General features: G+C 42.1%; 1 long non-coding RNA gene across 1 annotated transcript; it reads right to left on the reverse strand.

Annotated features, from left to right (window-relative positions):
- Positions 1–4,211: 4,211 nt before the first annotated feature.
- On the reverse strand, positions 4,212–6,556 carry LOC143528493 (uncharacterized). Its single transcript, XR_013134476.1, has 6 exons — positions 6,473–6,556; positions 5,898–5,955; positions 5,661–5,716; positions 4,980–5,303; positions 4,757–4,868; positions 4,212–4,252 (listed from the first exon to the last, which is right to left on the reverse strand). It is a non-coding gene; the product is annotated as an uncharacterized LOC143528493 (long non-coding RNA).
- Between the last annotated feature and the right edge of the window lie 8,081 nt (positions 6,557–14,637).

The raw sequence follows: 14,637 nt of genomic DNA on the forward strand, positions 1-14,637 counted from the left end.
GGCATTATCTATGTCCAAAGCCACACTGGCTCAAGCGTGTCAATTATTTTAAATAAAATACACACTGGCTATACGAAGTTCACCTGTGACCAAGACTTTGCAGTATTACAGCAGTATTATTATTCATGTGCAAACGAGGGGAGTCGGAATTTGGCACAACACGTTCGTTTGAAAAAAATTCTCCGTCGTGCCTGCTGCTTGCATGTGTTAAATGAAAAGGAGCACTTTCTTCTTTGATTTACAACTTTGACCTACCACCTGGTTAAATTTCTGTTCCACCCCTGACAGGTGAAGAAACATCTACAGAAAAGTCACACCTCATTATAAGTCGCATGGTTCAAAGCGTGAGGGAATAAGTAGTGGTTTATAATCTGGAAAATACGGGTAGCAATCACGGGGGCTCCGCTGTGGCGGGTCGAGGTCACGGTCTGCTCTTCAGCACTGTTTGCAGGGTTCAGCCACCTTTACAAGGTGGAATTCAAGCACATGTACGACACTTTCAAGGCCCATTTTCAATATTGTCCAGCACCTTCAGCTTAATTAAGTTAAGCACGTAGTCGTCTGTAACTGCACCAGCCTCAATTTGTCCAATTAGACTGTTTATTTCCTCTTTTATTCTGTCGTGAAAAGACATTTCTGCTGCTTTCTGACTGGAGTCTAAGCCCCGCCCCAAATTCAGGCGAGCGTTCCTATTGGACAGTGATTAGATTTCATTCTGGCACAAATACAGCTTCGCAGAGACATAGTGGAATACAATGACGTTTAGTCGATTGCATTTCAAGGTGGCTTCTGGCACGAATTCAGCGTTTCTTTCTTTAAATACAAATCCACACACACTGGAGCTTTTACTTTTCATTGTGGCATGTTTTCATCACATCAGTGTTTAAATCAATCTCGTGATAATTACATTTAAAGGAGACATTTATGTCAGAAATACCTTACGGTGAAAGGCAATACCTCGGTGCCGTGATTACATTTCGAGCTGTATTATATTCAATTCTGGCACAAATTCAGCGTTTTGGGTTTTGAATGCAAATTCTTGTGTATTGTTTTTCAATAAAGAGATAAAGTGCATTGAAATGTAATGTAATAGTGCTTTCGCATTTCATTGTGGCACGTATTCTGCATGTTTGTATGGAAAAGCAATGCATTTTGTGGATTGCATTTCCATTTTTGCTTAGTAGCGATTACATTTCCAATTGGCACTGTTTCCTCTCCATAGTTTTCACACGCTCTCACGCCAAACTTGCGATATCTCACGCCGAAAAAAAATTTTCGTTTATTTACCTCTGAACCAGAGCCGTATAGAGAGAGAGTCGCGACAACGGAAGTTCAAAACGCTTGATGGTCACGTGATTCACGGAGCCTTCAGATAGTTCCAGGAAGTTCAATTTGAGCGCATAAACACACAGACAGAACTGAGATTTGAGGATTATTTTGACCTTACAGCGACCAAATTTAGGCTAATGTGAGAGCACATTGCTGTTTAATGCTTTGATTGTTTTATAATTGTTATATATTACGTTCATTTATATATTTAGAGGGACAGGAAGGGGTGAGAAATTCAGATCAGATTAAATTTCCAATATTAACATATCTTTAAATCATGGTGATTTCTGTAATCCCATGGTATTGGGGACCTAAGTAATCTAAATGACTAATGTACATTTTCTGACTTTCAGATACGACAGAAGGAAATTCTTTGACTTCATTGTGCAGAAATCTGCTTTAAAAGGGTACATTAAAACACATTACATTTACATCCAGACAGTATATGACGTATTAAAATACATTGATAAATTATATATAGCTAGTCTTTTTAATACACACTTATTTGCAGCAATTAATTCATTAAATAAATCTGTAATAATCTCAAATATGAATATCATGTCAAGCAGTTTTTGTGTGTCCTTTCCTCCGTGTTGTTAGTGTAGTGTCCACCATGGTTTGCTGTGCTGCATGGGGATGCTCCAATCGATCGGAGAAAGGAGCAAAAATGTATGGTTTCCCCACTGATATTGAGAGGAGAAAAAAATGGTTGTCTCAACTCAGCAGGAGCAATCTTACCCTCACTAAAGATTACAATAGCAAAAAAATATGTGAGGTAATCATCAAACACTGCATTTGCACTTTTCACAATAAACACACTATTGGAAAGCTTAATGCCTGATTTATTAAAATACAGAATAGTGAACAAAAAAAAAACAGACTCCAGACAGACTCGGGTGCAGGGTGAGGGTGCTATCTAGTTGCAGGCTCCATTGAATCCCCTATGGTTCTTTGGCCTAAAGAGAGAGAGGAGAAAAAGACAGGAGAAAATGATTATTATGAGTATTGATGTGATATGAATTTGAACTTGTTGCACACCCTTGGTTGTTTTTTATACGTGTAATGAGTGTATACGTATCCAGTAAGTGTTCTCTAATACTGTGTATTCACCCACTATGGGATATGTATATGGGCAGACAAAACTGAGTTGTCATGTGTGAGGAGTAAACTCACATCACTCTGCAGGCACATTTTGAGGCAGACCAGTTCATCAGAACCAAACAGGGCAAGACTAGGCTGAGAGCAGATGCTGTTCCCACCATTTTTGTGCATCGCCCCGCACTCAGAAAGAGGAAGCCCCCTGCAATACGACGCACCACTGGACCTGTAAAGACAGGGCCCATAGCTGCTGATCACAGCTATAGTGTTAGAGGTGACACAGGTATAATAAGTATGAACTCCTAATAATTATATTATTTCTATAAGTGATAGAATATTTAAAATGTAATCACACTAAATAGTATATGTCTTTTATATCCAGCAGTTTCAAAAACTGAGGAAATAAGGGATGAGGATACAGAGAGAAGGGAAAGTGAGATTGAACAAAGAGAGAACATGGCTAGTGAGGAGAGACAGGGAGAGCTAATACAACCCAGTGAGCCAGCAGCCAGTCAGCATAACCATCAGCCAGAAGCCAGCCAATCAGAGCTATTGAAAAAATTAAAGAGACAAGAAAGAATCATGAGGAAAACAAAGGCAGCACTACAAAAAATAAGGAAGGAAAATGCTACTCTCAAGAAGACACTGAAAGTTAGGGACACAAAATTTAAGAAAACGTTTTCAAAAGATCAAATTAAAGCATTAGGCAGACTAACCACAAAAGGGATGAAATGGAGCAATGAGACAATTAAGAAGGCGTTGAAAATTGGCTTTACTGCTGGTGGGACAGGTTACAAGACCCTGCAGGAACTGCAAATTCCCCTGCCAGGAATAAGAACCCTACAGAGAAGGATGCAATGTGTTAGATTTGAGCCTGGTGTGCTGACAGAGGTGTTTGATTTCCTTAAACTGAAGGTAGATGGGTTGACAGAGATTGAACGGGAATGTGTGTTGACCTTGGATGAAATGGCAATCACACCAAGTGTGGAGTTGCATATGCTTACCGGCAAACTCTACGGTGATGTGACTTTGCCAGGTCACACAGGAGTAGCAACACATGCTTGTGTCTTTCTGCTGGCTGGAAGCACAACACGGTGGAAGCAAGTAGTGGCATATCATTTCACTGGCAATTCTACCAACGGAGCACAGTACAGGCCAATAATTATTGAATTAATACAAAGGGCAGCATCCATAGGGCTACATGTGCTCAACGTCACCACTGACATGGGTAGTCCTAACCAGGCCATGTGGAGATCCTTTGGGGTCAACCTCAATAAAACATCTGTGCCACATCCATCAACACCAGACAGACAACTTTATTTCATGCCTGATGTCCCACATCTGGTAAAGAGCTTAAAAAGTGCCCTTGTCCATGGACATGTGTTCAAAATTCCTGAGGACATTGTAAACAAAGAGAACCTCCTCTCTAATGAGGTTTCAGTGGTCCCTATTAAAGACCTAGTGGCCTTTCAGGAAGGGATGGCATTAAAAATAGCTCCCCATCTGTCAGCTGCAGCCATCGAGCCAAGTCACTTTGACAAGATGAAGGTTGGTCCTGCTCTAAATGTATTCAGTAAGGCAACAAGTGCTGGGCTGAAATACATGGTGCAGCAAGAAAAACGGCCTCTGTCCTACACAACTACAGCATGGCTACTGGAGCAAGTTGATCATTGGTTCGATCTAATGTCATCTCGTCATCCAATTACGGCCCTGAGCAGACTGAAGATGGAGGAGTACCAAAAGGCCATCACCTTCCTCCAGGACATTGTCCATCTGTTCCATGGGATGAAGATTGGTCAGAAGGGACACTGGAAGCCTGTTCAGACTGGGGTGATAATGGCAACAACATCAATTTTAGCCATACAAGAGGAGATTGTCAGGAATAGCCGATAACATAATTACGTTCACCTGTCTCACCACCACGCCCACATTCCGGGCGTACTTAAGCACCTAGACTTCACTTCCTGGTTGCGAAGTATTGCCTCATGTCGTTGCATACCAAGCCGTTATTCCTGATTGTCTCTCTGTGTGCCGAACTCTGCTTGTCCCCTAGACCACGTCTCCTGCCTGACCCCTGGATACCTCCCGGACTCTGCCCTCGCCTCTCGACCCTGGACCGTACTGACCACCGCTCCCACGCTACTGCTCTGCACCCGCCATACGTCACTGTGCTCATCGTGTGGCTAGTTGTACAGAGTTGTCCTAATAAAGAACGTGTTATTCCGCATCAGGATCCCTCTCAGCGTGTTCTATACGTTACAGAGATGCTGACTAGAGGACACAGGTTTGTGTTAACATCAAGATTCACACAAGACTGCCTTGAAAATACCTTCAGCTGTGTGAGGTCTAAAAATCCTGTCCCAACTCCAGTGGAATTCCATCATGCACTGAAGATCATATCTGTGGGACAGTTCCTCACAGCCATCAGGTCTGGGAGCTACCTGGAAGACAACAGTAGCTTTTTGGCAGACTTCTTGGATACAGTGGAGCAAAATGTCATACCATCAGTCAGAGTGGAACAGCTAATGGCGGTCAACAGAGCTGCACCTGACCTCACAAAGACCGAGAAATGCATTCTCTTCCATCTTGCTGGCTACATCGTCCACAAGGTCATCAGGTTTGCCAGCATCTGTGAAAAATGCAAAATTGCAGCACAGCACAGTGATGACAGTCCTGCTGGAGAAAACAGCATCTTATTGAACTTAAGAGTTCAAGGCAGGTGCTCTTTGTCATCCGTCCCAAGACGCATATGATTTCATTCACCAAATTGAGGAACTATTTAGGACCAAGACTGGTTCCTCCCTCATGGAACTCCCCAATGCAGTGAGTGTCTTGGAGAAACAAGCTCAGGCACTTTGCAGTAAGCTTCCAGCTTGCTGTGAAGTACAAGACAAAATCATGAAAAGATTCATACGGCTGAGGTTGAGAATTGAGGCAGCAACAATACGAAATGACAGAAAGAAGAAACAGTTAAAAGATGGTCATTTTGGAAGCAAGAGCCAATCCAGAAAGTTGAAAAACAACTCCAGTAGCCAAGCTTCAAAATCCGTCAACCCCTAAACAGCTCCAAATGTGCCATCAAGCCCATTAGTCACTCCAACAGAAACATTTGGACTAATCATTGCTCCTACAAGTGCTCCAGCCCCCCAGCTAACATCACTACTCCTACACTCCTACAGCCAACATACGGCAGTGTAATAAACATTGATTTCTTATTGCTATTTGAAACTTACCTTGTTGTGTTTTCAATCTCATCATGGTCAGCACCCAATTATCCCACAGCAGGCAACTAATATACACCAACAAGATAAATTAAATACAACATAAATAATACAATAATAGAATACAAGTCTAGTATGGTTACATATGATTACATATATCATACTGTACTATAACATTTTAGTATGTTGTATTCCTCTTTAGTCTTGTAAGATTCATTGATCAAAAGTGCCACCCTAGTTTCAACTTACCTTGTGTTTTCAATCTCTCTTGATGACCTTCCCTCTCCCTTTGCCATCAATCCAAAGTCTGCTGAGCATAATACAGATAATAGTCAACAGAATAACAAAACCTACAAACACTTGATCTATAAATCACACTGTTGTGTACTATTTAGAAGTCTTTAATATGCATTCTAGTCAATATCAGCAATGATGTATCAAAAGAATGGCTCTCCTCGTTATTGTGCGTTATCTTAACGTTAGCTGGTACTCCAAAATGGATATCCTCATTTCACCTCCTCGACCCAACACACTCTACAATCACACTCAAATTTTATATTTAACTAATACTAGCTACCCCGCAAAAACATCGCGTTTAGGTGAGATGGCATTAAGAGAGGAATTTACTATTAATAGGCTGTCAGTCGTTAATGTGAAATATCGCTAACCGTATTCGCGTTGTCTTAGCATAGATTTAGTTCCCTAAATCTGCTTATTAAGAGGTGGATAATTCACTAAAATGTTTTAATGCACATTTTAATGCACATATTAATTTGATTCTGATGTCCTTATAATACATAATCTGATTTTTTAAGCGTACTAACCTGTAAAAGTGTATCACAGATGGTCCACTGCTCCAGTTTGAATGCGCTGCTCGTATTTGCTGCTAACTTCCGGGAACTATTGACGGGCTCCACGATCCGCCATTGCTGTAAAAAACTGGTCCATTGGAGTGAACGGAGTTGACGCGACTCTCTCTCTATACGGCTCTGCTCTGAACCACATCTATGATTTACTCAATGAGAATCAATGAGTTACTAGTTCGCTCTGGCGCCAACCACCGGCGATGGATAGATCGCGATATAATACTTAATTTGTGTCTATTTTACGTCGTCGTCGTCCCCCTCGACAACTTACGTTCGCCACCCTCACCCCCCCTCAACAATTTACACTCGCCGTCTCCTCCAGGTTCATATCTCACTCCAAGCGATCTTCAAAAGTTTGCAACCCTGGAGAATTTAATTAAATTTGATACACTGTAAACCCAGATTTTATATCTACTCAACTGTTTAATTTCAATGTACATAAATATTTAAGTTTTATTGCATTACTATCAAATCTAAGTATATTGTACTCATATTTGCACACACTGAAATTTACTAACAATTTTAAGTTTAATGAACTGAAAATTAAATGTTTTCAACTGATCAACTTAAAAACTTTATTGTTGAACACTTTTCCACTATTTTGTTAGCTTGCTGTTTGTAGTCAGGCCAGGCAGACACATATAGGCAAAACACAAGTCCGAGTTGCAGTTTGTTTTAACCAATGTGGCTGATTTTTTAACCTGCGTTTTATTCGGTAGCCTAGGCTGTTTACGAGCTGTGTTTTCTTTTAATATTAACCTTATTTGTTGACGGATATTCTCACGGCTTTTGCAACAAGTGAACCATATAGAATTGTGGTGATGGACTACTTGGCCAATCTACCCCAGGCCGTCTGTCTTCTTTTCGGCCTCATCTATGCCCTTCACCTGGTCTACCCTAAGGGCATGAAAAACACTTTCTGCTTCATGCAGCAAGTAATGCTCAAAATTGGTAGTTGTGAACTGCCACCCAAACTTCAGACTTTAAAAAATCAGCTTGTAGTGTGAAACTACATGTTTCTGTCTTTGTTTTTGCTCTTGTGTGCTGTTTGTGGTGTCCACATTATGGCCTACAATTCATGTTCTCTTTTACTTACTAGTCAGAATGTCTTTAGTACCAGCAGTAGTTTAGAGAAGTCATTTTCTCAGTGTCTAAGTAGTGGTTAATGTAAATTACTGTAATGTATAAGTAATTATAAGTAAATACTCAGAGGTGGGCAGTAACGAAGTACATTTACTTAAGTACTGTACTTAAGTACAGTTCTTGAGTATTTGTACTTTACTTAAGTTGATTTTTTAAAAAATACTTATGACTTTCACTTCACTACAGTTGAATAACAAATACAGTACTTATCACTCCACTACATTTCTGTCCAGCTCTCGTTACTCGTTACTTCCACACACAACTCTCCTCCCCTCCCCCGATAGTATTTTCACAGGTGACAGCCTATCAGCAATCAAGGATGTGTCTGTGAGGTGTAAAATCAAGTTCGGTGTCGCTAGTCGTACTTTTCCTAAATAACAGCAACATGAGCGGAGACGGCGGTGATGGAGCATGCCAGGGTTGCCAACTTTTCAAGATTGCTTGGAGGGAGATTTGAACCTGGACTTGATGGCGAGTGTAAATTGTTGATCGGGGGGTGGCGAACGTTACCGGGGCGGTGAAAAATGGACACAAATTAAGTATTATATCGCGATCGCCGGTGGTTGATAGATATAGTTCAGAGGTAAATAAACTAGATTTTTTATCGGTGTGAGATATCGGAACTGTGGCGTGAGAGCGTGTGAAAACGGTCAAATGCGTGTGTCTCACGCTCAATGCGTGAGAGCTGGCAACCCTGGCATGCTCTTTTGCACCCATGGCCCCCCAACAGTTGTTGTCACAAAGCAGCTTTACAAGTGCCGAGTCCTAGCCCCCAGTGAGCAAGCCAAGGGCAACAGTGGCAAGGAAAAACTCCCTAGTTTTTTTTGCATGAGGAGGAAACCTTGAGAGGAACCAAGACTCAGGGGTGGAACCCATCCTCCTCTGGCCGACACCGGTCACCATGATAACAACAACAATTTATACAGAAAGAAGAGAAAGAAAAGGAAAAAGATGTAATAATGTCCATCATGGTGTAGGCATCTGGTTAGGCAGGAGGTGGCTGGCCCAAGATGGATCGCTTGTCTCTCCTCATCTCATTATTCCTCAAGCAGGCGGGCAGCCATGTGGAGAAATGAAACAGGGAAAATTAGCGCTGTACGGGGACATATACAGGACAGATGAAATTAAACACATTTCTGGAGTGTGGCAGCAACTCCGGCATTAAGTTAAATTATTACAGCCTAGCTAAAAAGGCAGAACCAGAAGGTAACATAGGCTTGGGGGCATTCTGAGACAATGGCATCCGTCCACTGCACTGTCAACAAACTTGAGTGACCACGAGCAGTGACAGGACGACAGCACCAGCGCCCCAGTTTACCATAAAACCCTTCGTCTATGAACACCTGGATCTGTACCTTTATCTAAGGGGGATATTAATTATCAAACGCTAAACTAAATAAGTGAGTTTTCAACTTAGACTTAAAGACTGTGACTGTGTCAGAGTCCCGGACGCATTTAGGAAGATCATTCCAAAGCTGGGGGGGCATACAAGAAAAGGCTCTTCCCCCTGCTGTTACCTTATTAATTTGTGGAACTAATAACAGACCAGCACCCTGTGATCTTAGTTGACGTGGGGGGTTCATAATAGGAAATAAGTTCCTGGAGGTATTCAGGAGCAAGCCCGTGCAATGCTTTATAAGTTAATAAAAGAATTTTAAAGTCAATACGGAATTTAACTGGGAGCCAATGCAGGGCTGATAGGACTGGACTGATATGATAAATTCCTATTTGAACATCCTGACAGTAGTGAGCTACAGTAGTCTAATCTGGAGCTAACAAAGGCGTGTAGCCACTCAAAATCATGGTCAAATATTAATTCAAAGATGAGATACAGTCAAGGTCTTGTTGGATTCAGTCTGTTCCAAGTCCTTTTCAGTAGCTGGGCAAAAAATGCATTCAGTAACACAGACCGTTTATATCAGATATAAACACAAGTTGTATTTTCAATAACAATAACATACCTAGAACATGTATGCATATAGTTTTAGTTGTTATGTTTGATCCTATCATTGCCTAACAAGAACCTTCAGACATATTTTATGCTTTGTTTGACCATGTTATTTTTGACATAATAGCATAATAACATGTATTTTGCGGACAATGTTCTTTAAAAAAAGAGTGCTGGAAAAAGATGAAAACATCCATTTAAATCTAAATGTATAATAAGAGTTATAATAGTGAAGGTCATATACTACAGCAAGACAGATTTCTATAGGTTTGAAATAACATATTTCAAAGCATCCAGCACTATAGAAAACAAAGACTTCAGTGGGACTTGACTGCACCCAAAATAGATTCTGGAATAACAAATCTTTACACAACTAGTTGCTGCTGCATGAGACATTATGGACTGTCAGCAAATGCAGATGTTACGTGCATGGAGTGCACGTTGTGTTTTCTTCTGTCTACACCCTTAGGTGCACTCGTTGCTGCTGTTGATCGCCCTCTGGCCGTGGACAATCAACATTGGCAAGCCCCTCCAATCTGGTTACAGTCCCACCAATCCGGTTACAGAAAGGCTCCCTCGGCTGACCAATGGGACACTGTGGAAGGCGGGCGTTCTGGAATAAATGATGGCTGCAAGGACGGATGAGGGAGAGAGAGAGACACCTGATTGCTTTTTGATGCTGATGTTGTGTGGCTGATGTTGTGTGGCTGATGTTGTGTGTTGTGCAGAGTGTTGTGCCGAAAGCCAGCATTGTTCTAGTTGTATGTTTCATGTGGTGTGTGAAGGGGGTTACCAGGTTTCCTGTATACCCCAGAGTGTACACTGTGCTCACTGTTCATGTGGGAGGCTATGGTGGGGTAGGTCAGTGTTTTTTTTCTTTTGTTTGTAGCCTTGTTTTGTTGTATAGATGTTAGGAAGGAGGTGGGCATCATGTTTGTATGTTTGTTAGGTTAGGGGTTTTGTTAGGTAGGGAAGAGTTTTCTTATATTTCTTTCCTTGCTTTGATGCCGCCTGTGACCCACCGTAGCCAGACCTGTGTATGTGGTATGTGCATGGTAAATGGGCATTGCCATCTTTAGCCAGTTTTGAGATATTACTACTTATGTCTAGACTTCTGTCTATGTACATCTGGTTTGTGTGTTGGCTCTCTGGACTAGTAAAACATCCAGTTGCTCTCAGCTTGACTCTGTGCTGTGTATTTATCATATTCCACCCTACACCCAGTGACAACCCTGTGCACCCATAGAGAGGGGGACTTAACAAGTGGGGGCTCGTCCGGGATATCTGTATGCCTGTTACACTCCTCTAGGTCTTTTTCCATCTGTCCTAATAGTACGGGTAGCATTGTGGGCTTGGTGCTGTGAGTGAGTAGGTGGGGGGATGTTTGTGGTACTGTGTTTGTGATATTGAGTATATAGTCTGCATCACTGGTTGTGGTCAATACCATGGCTACATTTGATCTACAGACATTTATTGACACGATATCCCATGAAACGTTAGCGTCCTGTAAGAAGGATGAACTACTTGCAATAGCTAGCCACTTTAATCTTACCGTGTCGAGGGCATTGCTAAAAAAAGATATTAGGGCTTTGGTTACACAACGTCTGGTGGATGTTGGTGTTTTATGTGCACGTCAAACAGGTGATATCACGTCAGAGTCCTACTCTGTTACAGGAAGCACTAGTAACGGATGGTGGTGCTTCGCCCATACAGGTGGCGAGTGAAGGTAGCCCCGTTCGGTCTGATGTGCGATGGGCTGCGTCAGGAGGTGCTCCAGAGGTACGAGCTGGTCTGCCTCCTTTTGATCCTGTTTCGCCTGGTTCCCCTAAGTTGTCTGATGGCGATTCATTGAGGGTACGAGAAGTTAGACTTCGATACGAAGTAAAAGAAAGAGAGGAAGCACGTAGACAAGAGTACGAGTTTAAGCTGTCTGTTCGCCGGTTGGAGTTGGAACATGAGAAAGAAATACGATTGCGTGAGTTGGAGCTAAGCACGATAGCGGCGAGTACACATCAGCTTCACCCTCCGCCGTTTCCTACTTGTGTTGAGACCGTACCGAGTCCTGTTGGACCTGTGCCGATGTCACGCCAACCTCTTTTAGTCTCTCCCCCTGTAGGGCCAGCATCTACGGTTTTTGATGTGAGTAAGAACATTTCGTTGGTTCCTCCATTTCGTGAAGTTGAGGTAGACATGTATTTTAGTATATTTGAACGTGTTGCTTTAATGTTGGGATGGCCTACAGAAATGTGGTCACTATTGTTAGTGCAAGCTAGTTGGTAAAGCTCAGGAGGTTTGCTCTGCTTTATCTTTGCAGGACAGCTTGCAATACGATTTGGTTAAAGCGTCGATATTACGTGCATATGAATTGGTTCCCGAGGCGTATAGACAGCGGTTTAGGAACTTAAAGAAACAGACAACTCAGACGTGCGTAGAATTTGCGAGAGAGAAGACGACTCTCTTTGATAAATGGTGTGCTGCAAGTAAGGTTGACGGTTTAGAATCCTTACGCGAGCTGATACTGTTGGAGGAGTATTATGCAGAAGCGCCCCCTAGTGGGCCCGCCGGCGGGCCCAGCTCCTTTACGGCGATATAAAACATATTAAACATTAATGAATCTCCGAACAAAAGCGCTTAAATCAAAATTTCCTATCCCATCTACATGCCTACCGAGTTTCAGCCGTCTACGTGCAGCCGATCGCGAGATATCCGGCTTTGAAGTTGACCACAAAAGTGCACCCCGCGAGGGGGTCTCCCGACATATCCGTTTACAAAACATATTTATGTTGTGAAATGTCTTAATGTTTTGTCACCTAAAAATCGTTTACTAATAAGGCTTTAATTTAAGACCTTAACAGCGTAGATCCGTTGTGGTTAAGTACCTTAAAAAGCTTGCTCACCTCACTGCAAAATTTTCCAAAATCCGCTTCCTGAATGAGACACTCCGACAAATCTGCCCCCTAAGCGTCACAGAAGCATTCTTAACGCTGATTTGACCCCTCATTACAAAGCTGCAGCGGTTCTGCTTTGATTTGAGTGGTTTTTATTGGTCTAAAGTGGGGTAGTGACTTTGAATGACAGGTTTTACAACCTCTCCCACGGCGAGGTGCGAAGGGGAGGGGGGGAGGGTGAACCAATAAGCCCACAGAGACAAGCTGGAGCCTCAGAAGTGATTGAAAGCTGTTCTAACCAATAGTGTACATCCTTCCGGAGCTAACCAGCCCTCATATGACATGATTGGTCAAGTATATTTTTAAATTGAGCCCTCGGAAACTGGCGCTTCATTTCCAATTTCGGCTGCTAGCATAGCAACATAAGCTAACCCTTTGCTAACCTAAGCTAAGCTCCCCAGAACACACTGTTCGGCGAAACTGAAGCAGCCATGGATTATTTTGTTCGTTTTTATGCGGATTGTGGATACTTTTGAACATAAACGGATTACTTTGTGTGGAATATATGAGCAATTTTCGGAATTTTCGCCAACCCGGAAGTGAGACGGTACACCGGCTACGACGCGATTCTACGTACTGTGAGTAACAATGGATAATTTTTCATAAGCGATATTGTACAAAATATATATTCTAATACTAAACATTAACTAAGCGTTAGATTATAAACAGTTTTAGAGCGTTTGAGTGCTGCAGCACTCTGTATCGTGTCGGATGCTACCGGAGTTGGCTACGGTAACCTAGCTTATGCTGTCGGACTATATTGGACATAAATATGATATCATAACGTTCATATTTGGACATGAAATTTAGTCATTGGAATTTTCTGGTCTTGCTGTAATATGTGCAGCATTGTTGTTTGTCGTAGCTCCTCGGTTTCGTGTAAGGAATTTGTTGGCATGTTAGCTTAGTTGGCTAATGGTGTGTGTCGGGTGTGGCATATTTAGACATGGGTGTGGTGCACTTGACATACCTTGGATAAAGCTGAATAACTTTTCAATGCTTGCATGGATTTGCTCCATTTTTTCTGTGTTAGAAAAGACCCTAGCGAAATTTATTGTAATTTCTGATACCACATTTGAATAACTATGTGAATATACATTCCAGTCATGTTCAAGTTCAAGTCAGCATTTGTGACATTCCTGGCATATTAGCATCTGCAATAGAGGCTCTAAAATAAACCAAATTATGTGAATATGATACTGAAGTGTATTAATATGTTCCCCCAACTGCCTACTTCAGTTTGAGCCATGAATGATAATTTTCCTATATGTACAACTTGAGATATCTAGTTTTAATGTGAACTATGTCAAAAATGTTAAAAATGGCCACCGGGCGTGCGAATCTGCAGTATAAGGTTAAAAACTGCCTCCCAGATCGAGTGAGCATACACTTAAATGAACGGTCTGTCAATACGGTTGCCCAAGCGGCGATCATCGCTGATGAGTTTATCCTTACGCACAAGCAAAGTTTTAAACCTGTCTCTAATGTCTTGGAGAGAACTTCGGGGGCGAGCAGTAAACTGTCACGTACGTGTGGTTCTCCACCACATACTGGAGACAAACGGGAGTGTCATTACTGTCAAAGTTGGTCACATCGCTGCAAACTGTTTGACATTAAAGAGAAAACTGGAGAGGCAAAATTCACAGCAGACTGGTAGTTCAGCCAAACCCATTGCTTTAACAAGTATAAGGGATGTGAACATGGTTGAACAATGTGGGGATTTAAAATCTGCTGTGGATTTGGGTTACAAGCCTTTTATGTTGCATGGTACGGTTGGTCTGGGCACGACAGACACTACCGTTGCTGTGAACATTTTAAGGGATACGGGTGCGGCGCAATCTCTTGTTTTATCGGGTGTTGTACGGCAACTACCTCATTTCGTTTACTGATTCGTATGCTGTATGCAGAGGTTTGGGTATGAAATATGTGAAGGCACCTCTACATTCACTTCGGCTAGCGTCAGATCTCGTTACTGGGACATTTGATTTTGCAGCTTGCGACACACTCCCTCTGGACGGTGTGCACGTCATTTTAGGTAACGATATAGCGGGTGGAAAGGTTTTTCCGATTTTAGAGATCACGAA

Source organism: Brachyhypopomus gauderio, chromosome 12 (assembly GCF_052324685.1).
Source record: "Brachyhypopomus gauderio isolate BG-103 chromosome 12, BGAUD_0.2, whole genome shotgun sequence".
Taxonomy (NCBI): Eukaryota; Metazoa; Chordata; class Actinopteri; order Gymnotiformes; family Hypopomidae; genus Brachyhypopomus; species Brachyhypopomus gauderio.